Source organism: Cimex lectularius, unplaced genomic scaffold (assembly GCF_000648675.2).
Source record: "Cimex lectularius strain Harlan isolate CLEC.00 unplaced genomic scaffold, Clec_2.1 scaffold416, whole genome shotgun sequence".
Classification (NCBI taxonomy): Eukaryota; Metazoa; Arthropoda; class Insecta; order Hemiptera; family Cimicidae; genus Cimex; species Cimex lectularius.
Window position 1 is genome coordinate 41138 of NW_019393219.1, and position 14223 is coordinate 55360.

Genomic DNA, 14223 nt, shown 5'->3' on the forward strand with positions numbered 1-14223 from the left:
TCCTTAGGTTGAACAATATAACTTACACTGCCCATGAAGAAAACTGTCCACCTGGTTTCTGCACAAAAAAGTGCCCAACTTTGGAAATGCATATTATCTCAGCTTTTAAGTCACAGAGACTCTTTTAAGACTCATTTAAAAAAAAATTTACGCTGAATATGATGGCTTTTTAAAATATTTTCCTAGCTTCAGCCATTCATTAGTAAATTCAAAGATTAAGGAATATGTTAATTTTTGCACTTTTTACTTCAATTTGAGCTGTGGAGCAAGAAAATCGTCCTCGAGCAGCGCCCACCGCGATCGATAGGAAATTTCAATTTGAAGGTTTTAGAATTAAGAATTTCATTATCGTGCAAAAACCAAGTGGACAGTTTTCTTCATGGGCAGTGTAAGTTATATTGTTCAACCTAAGGAAATTTCAATAAGCTTTGAACAACGTTTTTGCCTAAAAATGGCAAATAATAAAAAACCGTTGAGAAATCAGGGAAAGTAGAAGGTGACCAATTGAAAGCTTATTAAAAATTTCTATCGATTGCTAAAGGGTGTCGGTCCAGGGTGATTTCCTGGCTCCACAGCTCAATTTTAAATTTTCGTAAAAAGTGCAAAAATGAACATGTTCCCGAATTTTTGAATTTATTGATGCTATTAAAAAATGAGTCCTAGAGCAGGTCTGCGACTTAAAAGGCTGAGAAAAGATACATTTACAAAATTGGCCATTTTTTCGTGCAAAACCAATGTAGTCTGTTTTTTTAATCGACAGTATTATAACAGTTTACATTTTCGTGATCATAGTTTGTATAAATCAACTTTACTCACAAAAACAGGTAAATAAATAATAATAAATAACCAACGAAGAGAGGGCTGGCGATAACCACTGTAGTTGCAGGTCCTAAAGCAAAAAATAAATAACGTGAAGACAAACTTCTTAATGAGAGGTTGAAAATCATAAAATACCCAAACTTGGACCGAAGTCCAGTTTGCACACTCTTCATCTCCATTGACTTGTACAAGTATAACTTGACACGAAAGAGTATCTGCTACAGAAATTTATGTCTTCTCTTTTTAGGAATTCAAATCAACCTACAACTAGAGCTATTGGCTCAAGCCTTCTTAAAGTGTAGGTTTTTAATAAACTTTTGATGTGTTCAACTTGAACATCATGCAAATGCCCAATACTTGTGGAACGATGAAAGGGTACAGCCTAAGGAATTAATTCCGAGCAACTTGTACTATCCTATATATAGCTGTGAAAAAGATGTTTGAGGAATAACAAGTACTCTACCAATCTAAGTGAGTGTAAGGTATGGAAATAGATTGCAAAGATTGCATTTAAGTTCATTAGATTTCATGGTCCGATTGACCAAATAAAATCTTTCAATCATTATGTAAAGTACAATTAATTAAGGTTTTTAGTTGAGATGAAAAAAAGTTAATGGCACGAGAGGGACTCGAACCCACGACCTTCGGCTAGATATGCCGCTGCTCTACCGGTTGAGCTATCGTGACTTCGATCCACTCAGACACTAACTTCCCATCTCAACCCCACCTGTTTTTTTTTACATTTTCCCTCTTTTTTGCCATTTTTCAAATGTCGTATAATCTATTTGACTCTCGGCGACAAATGAAATGGCCACGAAGAGCATTAGTGAAGTATACTTCATTTTGCTTATTAAATCGATTAGGTTTCGTGGTCCGATTGACCAAATAAATTCTTTTCAATTAATTAATCTTTAAGTAAGAAAATGATTGAGATAAAAAATTCAAAAGTAGGGGTTGAGATTGGAAGTTGTTGTCCGAGTGGATCGAAGTCACGATAGGTCAAGTGGTAGAGCACCGGCGTATTTAGCCGAAGGTCGTGGGTTCGAATCCCGCTCGTGACACTGACTTTTTATCTCAAACAATATGTGACATAAAGATTAATTAATTGAAAGATTGTATTTAAAAATGTGTGTGAATGTTATGGGTCTAAAATGACCCGGTTTTTGACAGCCCGTAAAACCTTTATTGGATATCTATGCAAATCCATGGATAAACACAATGTACACATGTTTGGTGTTATTTAATTTTTCCTACAATGTTTNTATATATATATATATATATATATATATGTGTGTGTGTGTGTGTGAGTGTGTGTGTGTGTGTGTATGTTTCTTACACATCTTTGAATATACATCCAATCTAATAACCCAAGTAATACAGCCAAACAGACAAGCTGCAACATAATAGTTGTTGATAAACAATTAAACGTAAATGTAGAGAATATTCACTTTGTTTCATTGTGATTGTACCAATCAATATCCCAATCTAACTAATGTTTGATTTAGTCGTTACCTCTTGAACCATAAAATGTTATGTAACAGAGCTCCTGGTTATATATCTCAAAATTATTTTAAAACAATTGATAAAATTATGAATTAAAAAGTGTAGCAATCCCTGTTTCTTCTTTAAATAATGCAGCGTTTGTGTCATCAAATTACAAACGAAGGAAAATTTTGTATAAAAAGACAAACATTAAACAAAAACCTTATTCTTTTTAGAAAATGTACATTGTAGTCACTCGTATTCCGTTCATTTTTCAAAGAAGGATTTGCGCAAGCATTTGTAAATTGGCACTACTGAACGGGTGAGCATTAAACGCAGAGTGGTCATAAATAAAGTCATTACAAATTAACGACCTAGTTTAGAAGAGCGTTGTTTCAAACCTGGTAAACGACCATTAAGCAAAGAATATTTTAGAGAAAACAAAGACCCGCCAATAAATGAAACCTTTTTTAATTATTACATCAAAACTGAATTCATTTAACACTAAATTTAAAATTTATCGACGGAAAAGTTAACCTTCTTTCCTTTGTCCTGTTTTCTTTGTAATATGATAATGTTTCAAATAATAAGTAAGTCATAACTGGTCCACTGACAAAAAGCTTGTTTGATGGATTGTACTGCATTAATCCGAATATAAATTGACTCGTTGTGTTTAGTATTCTATATATTCAAAGTAAAAGAATACTATATTAAAAAGAAGCTTTAGTTGACCATCTGGAATTGAAATTTCCAAAATGTGTTGTGCGCGAATGTATAATAGTGAATATCTAACCAGTTTGGATGTTGTGAAACAACTCCAACTTCGCAGTTCGGCTTAATTGGATTGGCCAACTTGATGGAAATGTCTTCTTCAAAGGATCGTTGAAAACAACCCACGGGAGAGAGGTGAGGGGTCCTTTACTGCCTTTACTACCTATTAATAACCTCTGTGGCTTATACGAGCTTAAATCGTTTCCAGATTAAAAATAATTGGAAATTCCAACTTATGGTATAATTAGCGGTTTATATGAGAAAACTATTCAAAATAGAACTTTGTAAGTGCTTATTTTGTTGTTTTATAGCTGAGGTTAATGGTGTTAATAAATAAACACATCAAGAAACACATTTCGCATTAATTTTCTCTCTCTCTCTCTCTCTCTCTCTCTCTCTCTCTCTCTCTCTATCTCTCTCTCTCTCTCTCTCTCTCTCTCTTACTCCCTCCCTCCCCCCTTTCTCTTTTCCTTCTATGCTATTAATTGCGTCGTTGCGTAACTTATATTTCCTCTATAATTTTTTCTCTTTCTCTTCTCCACACTGTTAATTTTTCTTGCTACCCTTGCTACAGCTTCTTTACTGTAGCTGCACGTACGTTGGCGGTAGCTCAGTGGTGATGAGGGGGACGTGTTGAAGGGATAGACAAGTGATGGTCGGTGAGGGGGTGAAAGTTTATTTACAGATGTTATGTTGAGCACCACGGTGTTTTTGGAAAAGGATAAATTCCAAAACCAGGCAAAAAAGGAAAAGAAGAGTAGAACGATCGATGTAGCGCTTCTGGCTTCTCGTCCTTATGCAGTGGCGCTTCCACCCAGGGTTATGATGGGAGCTAAATAATGAAGTTCTTCTTTCTTATATCGGAGTTAATTTGTTAACACAAGATGATATCTTAGGGTATTTAGCTTACTTAGGTTTTAAACTACGATTTAAAAAAGATGAATACTAATAACAACCATTCTATTTATAATTACATTGTCAAATTCTTTTTAAATTAAAAACTAACAAAAGGCCGAAACTTACAATAATGCCTCTAGTCCGGAATTATCAGGCCTGATAAAGAAATTGGAAATGAACCAACTCACGGGATATCAAAGATCACCAAATTTTTACTATTCTGAAATGTTTTCTTTTTTTTCATACTGCAGTATTCGACCACCTCAATCATAGTACATTCAAGAGAGTCTGCAGCGGTAAAATGGCTCTAAATTCCGTGTTGTGTTTGATCACTCACAATTTGCATCTCTCTCACAATTTCGATCTTTTTAATTCGGACTCAAGATCAATCGCTCTTTACTAGGATACCAACTTCCCATCTCAAACCACCTTCGAATTTTACCTCCTTTTTGCCATTTTTCAAATGTCCTGTAATCTATTTGTTTCTCGTATACTTCGTTTTGTTATTAAACCCACTATATTTAGTGGTCTGATTGACCAAATTACTTCTTTCGATTAATTAATCTTTTTATGTAAGCTTTTGGTTAAGATGAAAAAGCTAGTGTCACGAGCTGGATTCGAACCCACGACCTTCGATCCACTCGGACACCAACTGAGCCGAAGGTCGTGGGTTCGAATCCCACTCGTGACACTAGCTTTTTCATCTCAACCAAAACCTTACATAAAAATATTAATTGAAAAATGTAATTTGGTCAATCAGACCACTAAATATAATGGATTATTACCATTATTAATGTAATAATTTATTACCTTTACTCCTTGAATCCTTTTATTTATCCTCCTATTATTTCAACGTGGCAACATCTAATGTATTTCTACTTTTCTTTTTTGGCGGCTTGGAAATTGACGTGTTGAACACTGTTAGACTAATACAATTGAGAAAACGAATACTAAGCCAATCGAGTTCGAGTTGCAAACATATTAATTTTTAAATCATCTTGAATCTCTTTTATCTTAATTTTTTGTAATAAGAGGCTTTGGACGTACATAAAAATAAATTAGTTAATATATAAATGTTTTTATTTTCACAACTATTACGTATATACTTCAGTCCATTATAACTTAAGGGGCTCATTCTTAAGCTATAATAGTACGCTATATATTTAGGCTATAACATGTAACATAAATATATATATGTTAACATATATATATACAATATGTTATATTAATTCATTGTTTTTATATATTTCTACGTAATAATAATTTTCCAGTGATAATAATTATTTTCTTTTAAAGTGCATTTGTGCAGAATATTTAACATCTATTTATATTTTATTTACAATGACAGACAACACCAAAATATCGTATCTAGTTGAGCGCAGGCTTTACAATACATATCGAAATTAAAACTCCAATTGTGTTTTCTATACAGATTGTATACATTTTCCTGTTTTATCCAAATTAAAACACTGGCGAGTGGTTGTTTGTTATTGTTTAATCTACTTTTAATTACAACACATTAATATAAAATTTTTGTTTCACATTTTACATAAATTAAAGCTACACCAAAGTCCTACTCGGGAGTTAAAGATTAAATCATTTTTAATATTTAAATGTACATACGAAGCGATCTGGTACTTTAGAAATCTACAAGTAGAAAAATTTGAAATTCGTCTACCGGACTCAGGATCTGTCATACTCGTGCGGTCTTTATTTCGAGACTCCTTCATAAAGCCCCGATCGACCCGATTTGACATGGCTAAAATCCCTTATTCTAGCCATTTCAAATAATTACAATATTCTATTAACACCTTTTTTTCATTATGAAAAAAGTAACAATCACAACTATAATAGCAGCACTTCTTATGTTAAATAACAACTTGTTTTTATACCTTTTTAGAAAATATTTAGAATCACAATAAATTACATTTTAAAGTTACATCTATTCACTAAGTCGCCTTCCTTTGGTTCAGTGGTGTTTTATTTATATTCCTTCTAATTGTAGACCTGAAACAACAAAGAAAATATCAGTGTAAATCATGCGAAAATGTCAAGGAAAATGAAGAAGATTCATATTAAAAGCTAAGCACGGAGAATATCAAAGGCTACAATAGATATTATGGGCCAATAACAAGAAATTAAATAGTATTGACGGTCGAGAGCGTGTTAATTATGGGTTCATTGTGTTCAATAAAAAAAATAATAGAAATACATCACTAAGCGAGTCACACTCTGGAGAAATTTTCCATTGATCTTTCCGCCGTATCCGCTTTAAACATCGTGTGGAATTTGCAGCAAGGTTGGGACTAATGTAATTGTGGATTGTTTGGTTTGAAATCGAGATAAGAGAGTTTTGTATTTTTGAATGGATGGATTGTATTTTATAGGAATTGGATTTTTTCGATGATCCCTCCTTACATTTACGTCTATTAAGATCTGAGGGTCTGAGGGGGGATTTTGTAACTGGTGAACTTGTTGGTAAGATGGTAGAGTAAGATCTATGGTCAAGTAACCTATAACAATTTTATATCATCGATTAATTTCCTGTCTTTTCAGTCGTGTCTGCAATCCAAAATTAGCCTTTTGTCAAAGTATTGTCACAAGTAGGGCACGATATCATATTTTCGGAGAGTAAAAAAGATTTGGGAGGATGGTTTCTATAATTTTTATCATCCATTTCCGATACCATGTTGGTTGATAAGGTTTAAATGGAGTTGGACATTTTCTCAAGGAAAGATCGGGATTATAAGACAGAGTGGTTTTGTCGTACGAAAAATAAAACAAATATGGTTGAGGAGAACAGGAATGTCCTTTGTGTATACGCAAATACGAAGGGACCTTCGATACTGCCCTGGAGTACACGCGATTCATTGTTTATGTAAGAGGAAAAGCCTCGAGAAAATGAAAAGCTCGCACATTACTGTTTCTGCTCGAGTATTGTCCTCACATCGCGATACGCCTTTTGTTTAGTGGATTAAATAAGCGGAAAACAAACATGGGGTGAGATAGGATGTTAGCAGTTTCAGCTATTTATATAAATTATTTTACGGAAGAGCTTTTCAGGTTTCCAAGGGCAAGAAGGGGATTGATAGGACGGAAGGAGCTTTTTTGTTGGGTTGTTAGAGTTTTGGGCTTGCTTTAATTACAGATTTTTTACACTGTATTGTAGTAGGTTGTTGTTCATACAGGGCCGCAAAAATTATCAAAAACATAAGACTACTTTTTGTCAATTTCTACAGTAAGTTCGTTGATAAGATGTAATATCCTGGGGCCTTCCTAAAGGTAAGTTTCTAATGTTCTATTTTTGAAGGAAGAAAAGAGATGGAAGTAATGTAAGCTGCAAAGGCAAATTTAATTACATTGTGGAATTGTATTTGTCTGAGTGGGGACTGAAGACCCATGTTGCCAGCAATGTGCTTTGATTTTGTTTCAGCCCAGGATTGTTTACTACATCCAAGTGGTAGAGAAGGGTCTTTGTAATCCAGAATTTTTTGTGTTCAGTACACTAGTGATTTGGAAAAATCGTTAAGGCATTCCTATACTCTCTATATTGTCCATTATTTAGGAAAAAATTTCCTGTTGGGTGTTGGACTTATAATTTAGTCGTTGTCATCATTTTGGTCTGCCTGTCTTCACTGGACAGATCTGTCGGACGCTTTTTGGCATTTTTCATTACATAGTGTTGGGTTTGAGTATTTTTTTGTTTGTTTTTAATACAACTACCTTTTATAAAATCTTGATAGGTGCGGTGCGTTTTTCAGCGTTATTTTGGTTTGCCGGTGTCTTTCGTGGATTAGACTGGCTTTTTATTGTTCCAGTAATTCTTTCTTCTTTTTAATTTGTATAATGTTTTGAATCGTGTCCACGTTTTAGTTGTACTGTTATTGATTTTTGGGTTTGTGAGCTTATTCGTGCTAAATGTGGTGCTTCTTGGTTTTCTGAGTTCAATCGCGTATTTTGATTTTCTGTCATTTCCTTAAATGGTTTTGTATGTGCCTTCTATTTTTTGTTCTTTGTGTCAGGTGTATTTTTCTCTGCACTTGCTTATTATATCAAATATGCCATTTTGAACTAGTGATTTAGTTTGGTCGATGTGTCTTAATAGTTTTCCGATTGGATTAATAATGTATTACCAGTCGCATTTAACACTAAAATATGCAATGAATAATTTGCAATATTGAGATAAAGTGAAATCTCAAAACTCTATATTTATGAATGAAAACTCTTGAAAAATATAATATAATTTAATAAAAGCTACGTTATGAAATAAGAAGTCTTTGCCAACTAACATTAAAAAAGTAATAGAAAGACTAAAATTGCATGAATCTTAGGTCTTTCGACGGTTCAACAAGTTAACTCAGAAATTCCTGTCTTATGAACGAATTATATACGAATTTTAATATTTCAATATTCAGAAATGTGGTGCAAAATAAAAATTATGGCACAATAATAGTATAATATTGTGATTTCTTCATTTTTAAACGGAATAATATAGGTAATAGGATAAAAAATGTTATCTCTGCTTATAAAATTAATAACTTTGTAAATTTACCTATTTTATTTATTTGCAATAGTATAAATATTGTTTCGACTGTTCAGTTAATTTGTCGTAAAATATTTAGTCTACAATTATTAGGTCCAATGAAAAACATTCGACAAAACGTCAAAACTTGTTCAAGTAAGTTGTTTATTAGATGGATCAGGTCACTATAGTAGAAGACTAGATGGATCAGTATGGTCCATTCAAATCGATTCAACCAATTGTAAAGTTTAATTAATATTTTCGTTTGTGCCTTTTGTCAACACAACGAGCGAAAGAAGATAAAGTACAAATTATATTACCTAGCTCACAGTATATATTACAGATAATTGAAGCTCTACTGTTAAAATACTTACTGCGGATTTTTTTTCTAATTATGCCTGAAAAAGATAAGATTAATATCACATTATTATTATAAAAATATAGCCTACGATGAATTGGAAATCGGAGTGATTATTCTCGACGAAGGTTTGCGCACTGTCAAGTGTTAATAGGAAATTGAAACGTTAATTAAAATACTGTCGTTTGAATAAATACTAACTTGAAAGTCTCTGGAAAAAAAGAAACATGTTAGCTTTATATTTTTATATACATAAGTACCATTTGTTATACTTACGGAATAAACATAAAAAATGGTTCGATTCGTTACGAATTTATTACTGAAATATTTAGGTTATTCCTTCATTTAATTTAGATTTTTTTAATTTTTACAATTTAATCGAGGAATTTAATATTTGCAATTTTTACATGAAGTATTATACATTGGCCTAATTATAGTCTAATTAAATAAACTCATAAAACAAATTTACGGTCTCATCTCGTTCAGCAAGATTTCGCTGTTAAATCAGTGATGAATCAAATTCTTAAAAAAAAATTTCTTAACTTGGGTCAGCTTTCTTTTAGAAAAAAGTCCCTATTATTATTTATTTAAAGTTGAGTAAATTTTGGTACTATAGGTTTTGCATATTGAATAATAGATTATTGGTCGGATATTGTCTGTTGTTTAGTTTGAATTGGTGATATTTTTCGTTTTAGTCCCATTTTACGTGTATTTCCCATTTCTTTTCAACTTTCTACTATTCCGCGATTTGCGCAAAATATTAGGAGTTGCTTTAACGAGTGCCAGTTCATCACTCTTCTGATCAAACTTTTCAAAAGTTGCCAAATCTCATCAAGTAAATATTCTGTAGATTTATTGTTAAATTTTGTGAAAGGTCAATTATTAGAAAGTAGGCCAGTTTACGGCTTGAATTGGGTGTTTATTTTTGGCGTTACTCGCCAGTTCATTTGAAATTAGAACTTTTTTAAATTTGGTCATTTTTGTTGATTGTAAATATTATGATGGGTAGTGTATTTGGCAAACCATTATGAAGCTTTGTCATGCTTTAGCTAACCAAGCCTATTGAGCGCAATTTAAGTCCCCATTCAGTTTAATACACAGATTTTGGTCTGTGTGGAAAAATCACAGCGTATTTCTTAACCGGGCGGACATTTTTAATAGTAAAAAAAGAAAGAGAGACAAGTAAACTTCTAAAAAAAATATTGTTACACTTAATTACAGAATTACTGGTATGTCAGTTACTAGAAAGCGATTCTGTTTTATTTGAAATGAGTGTTTATTTTTGGTTATATTCTCTCGTTCAGTTGGACTTCGCAGTTGGTATTTTAGCTCTTGAGTCAATACTTTTGCTCATTAAGTCCTCAATGTACAAAACTCCTAAACATTTTCTTAAACCAGAACGTCTTGTAATTAGTAAAGTTTTTTTTCTAGTACTACTTTTCTAAATTTGTGCAAATTTTTACGCATTTAAAAAAACAATATTAATAACAGATTTTTTTTGTGTTGTATTTGAAAGTTAAGCCGTAGTAAGTAACTTTTGAGAACAATTATGGAGTAAGTACAAATTATCAATTTGAGTTTATATTTCAATTTTTGTTATTAGATGTTATAAATTGTATATGATAGATAGTTTATTTGGCAAAATATCAATAGGCTTGATTGTGCTTTAGTTAATCAAATTAATCGAGCATATTTTAAGTCTCCTCCCAGTTCTTAATTACACAGTTTAAATTAACGTTGTAGAAAAATCCTAGAAGCTTTATTAACTCAGATCAATTTTTGTTTGAAAAAAGTTATTTTCCCAGTTCAACTTTCTAAAGTGAAGCGGTTCCAATAAACAATATTATTTGGAAATGTAATTTTAAATTTTTTTGAAAAGAATTATTTAAAATTAAGAGTAATGCGGAATTAATTTATTACTAGCAAAGCAATTAAATAATGGGTGGTTATTTTTAATGTTTATTTTTGAAGAATATGTTTCAGAAATGAAATCGAACTATTGCCAATATTCCTTCGAAAAATAAAATGGTATGTATATGAAATATGAGTACACAATTTTGACTCTGCAAATTTTCTTTCACTATTTGAAGCAATGCAGATGTCAAAAATGTTATGATAAATGGTATGGTATGGTGATAAGGGTACTAGGAGGCAGGGTTTGTACTCCCCAAGCACTGCAGCCTTGTGGCTTATTGTACCTTCTTAGATCCATAGTTCAGTGCATAGACTCTATCCTTCTCCTTAGAAGTATCAGGTCATTGACTGTCGCTGCTACAATTTCATTCCCTAAGTTTTTTTTATGTTAGATTGAATCTCCATTGAGCTGTTGCCTCGCATTCGAAGGTGATATGGGTGGCTGTTTTCTCCTCCTCATTACATAATCGGCAGATGGGATCATCGTTCTATATGCCCATGTTGTGTAAATGTTTTCTCAGATGCCAGTGACCGGTTAGTAGTCCTGTCACTCCTCTGATTTTAGCCCTCTCCATTTGCAGAAGTGATTTTGCAGTCTTGGTGAGGGTTGTTTCATCATAAGTTTACAATGTCTAGCACTCCTCCTTTTGTTTGTTTGGATTCATTCTGTAATGGAGGAATCTATATTTGTTTTTGTTATCCCAAGTATAGGTTCGCGGCCGATGTATGGTCTTGCGGATCTTCCTCGGTCAGTCTGTCTGCTTGCTGGTTACGCAAAATTCCGCTGTGCCCTGGCAGCATATCATCAGGTTGTTGTTTTTTACCAATTTTGGAGATTTTGGATGGATTCACTTACTAATTTTAATGTAATTTTTTTACATGCTAATGCTTTAATGGCTGCTTGGCTATCAGATCTTATGAGGATTTTTTTGTCAGTGTAACCTCTTTTAAGATTTTCCAGGGGACAAGCATTGATGGCATGTATTTCTGCTTGAAAGACCGACGTGTACTTCCCTAATGAATTTGATTGCTAATGTTTTGGGCTTGTACAGAAAATCCCGATCCGGTTCCTTTGTTTGTTTTGGAGCATCTGCATACCATATCATTGTTTCTGATGCTCTCCTGTGTTCTTCCTTTCCTTTATAGTTCGGTGTGCCTTTGTAGGATGTTGTGAAGAATGTTTCCGGGATGATATGATAAATGACTTTCAACGCGCAATATTTCGTATATTAAGTAATTACTTGTCGGATACGATCTTAATCTAATATAAAACGTCTAAAACGTAGTTTTAGTGTGATACTAAAATATTATTATTTATTAGGGATAATCCCTTGTTCCTATTCTTTAAATAAACAAGGTTGTTTTATTTTTTATGTATTTTTTGGGGGGGAGGCACCTAGTATATGTTGAGGGTGAATTTGTGGTGTGAGAAGGTCACTGGTAGAATATTGAGTAACCCATCTACCCCCAATTAGGTTAGTTATATAATATGTGTAAAAATAAGATATATGAGATAAAAAATTGATATGTTCGATATAATAAATGTACTACAATTTCATCGGTATTTATCATGGATGAATATTAAAAAAATATTTTATTAGGTTATTTTAGGTTTATCTTATAAACAACTCAAACCACAGCGCAAAATGTTGTACGAATTTATTTCAAATTGCAATAAAAACATTAATTTAAAATTTAAACCTAGACTAAATCGTTTTCATCCAGAATAACTGATTCGAGGCAGATCATTATTTCGCAGGCTTCGATCCGAGACGTCGAAGGAATAATAATTCCAATCTGGCGACGAACGACATTCTGTCAATTTTGTGTTTAATAATGCCGAACTTTTCAAGTATTTAATTGTGCTGGGATGAGGATTTTGAAAATCACATTTCATTTAGGTCAGCACCGTTTTAAGTTTGGGTTTTAATTATCGCCGTCCGTTGGTCTTTAGAAGTGACAAAAACACAACGCGACTGTAAAAAGTCCCCACAGTTGTTAGGTATATGTTATTTAGCTGCTTTAACATTTATAAATAATTCATTAAATTTCGTGGTCTGATTGGCCAAATAACATCCTTCAATTAATTAATCTTTATGTAAGGTATTGATTGAGATAAAAAAGTCAGTGTCACGAGCGGGATTCGAACCCACGACCTTCGGCTAAATACTCCGCTGCTCTACCACTTGAGCTATCATGACTTCGATCCATTCATAGATCATAACCATTAAGGAAAGAAAATATTTTCAATATGTAAGAAAAATAACTAAATTGATGATATACTCTGTTAACAAATTTGAGACAAATTATTGAATGGTTTTTGCGCAATTTGCTATGAACTAACCCGAGACTTGTAATAAACTGGCTCAATTCAAAGGTATAAACATAAATAAAGATTATTAGGATGAATGTTTGTTTACCAACAGTTCAACGAACTCAGTCCTATTGCTGTTGTCTAGATTAAAAAATACGGGATTTGCAACCTAGAGATAATAGAAAATTGTTTACTGATGTGATCAATTATGTGAGTCACTGTATATACATACAGAGTATTACAGGGTTAAATATGAATACTGACATGGATTCACTACATAAACGTAGATCAGTGACACCAGGACGAGGATTCTTTCCTTTGCAATAATGATTTTGTTATTTTAGTTTAAAAACAGATTTTTTTACGTAAACTCGTAATTTCTCTACTTTAGCAATATTAAATTACAAAACTGACCTTTATTAAGCAAACTACATTAAATTTTACGCAAGATAATATTTCTAATTAAAAATCCGCTCTTGCGAATACACGCTTAATGAGTAACAATTGGCGAAACCCATGTTTTTTGGGAATACTCAATTGCTTCTCGTGCAGTTACCTTTCCATCAAAACTTTCGGGGATTTCACCAAAGTTGCATTATTTTATAAGTATACCAAAGACATACTCACTTTTATATTTTCTAGAACTTTTCTTACTGAATTCCCAGGTGAAGGTTGGAAAACCTGATATTGAATCCTAGGAGAGCAGCAACCCAAGAAGATCGTAAATGTCATATTTTTAATAAAAACATTTCTTAGTTGGTAACAAATATTAGGTACATTCTTCTTGTGACATGACCAGCGAGGAGCCTTGATTTGAACCCGTTAGATACTACATATGGAGAACTCTGAAAAGTGCAGTTAACGACTAATAAATGTTTTTTTTAAATGTACGATATTCTTGGGTTGCTGCTCTCCTTGGGTTCGAAGAGATAGATAAATGAATAAAAAGTTTCTCTCTTTCTTTCTACATCTATCTATGTCACTTTCTCCCTCACTGTTTTTCATTCTATCTTTCACACCACATACAGAAACAATCGCATATATATTCGCTGATTGTCGGCTTTCGTGAGTAGGTATTTAATATAAAATGCATGCTGTTTCTTTTATTTTACTCATTTTAGGCTTATTTATGAGTTTATATTTAGT

The 14223-nt window shown here is 32.7% G+C and overlaps 1 protein-coding gene across 1 annotated transcript in view; it reads right to left on the reverse strand.

Moving 5' to 3' along the window:
* Nucleotides 1-5189: 5189 nt before the first annotated feature.
* The window catches only part of LOC106672984 (prolactin-releasing peptide receptor-like), a 99655-nt gene continuing 90621 nt past the window's right edge, over nucleotides 5190-14223 (reverse strand). The window contains exon 6 of the mRNA XM_024229930.1: nucleotides 5190-5976. The gene's annotated coding sequence lies outside the window, so the exon portion shown is untranslated. The remainder of the gene's footprint in view (nucleotides 5977-14223) is intronic.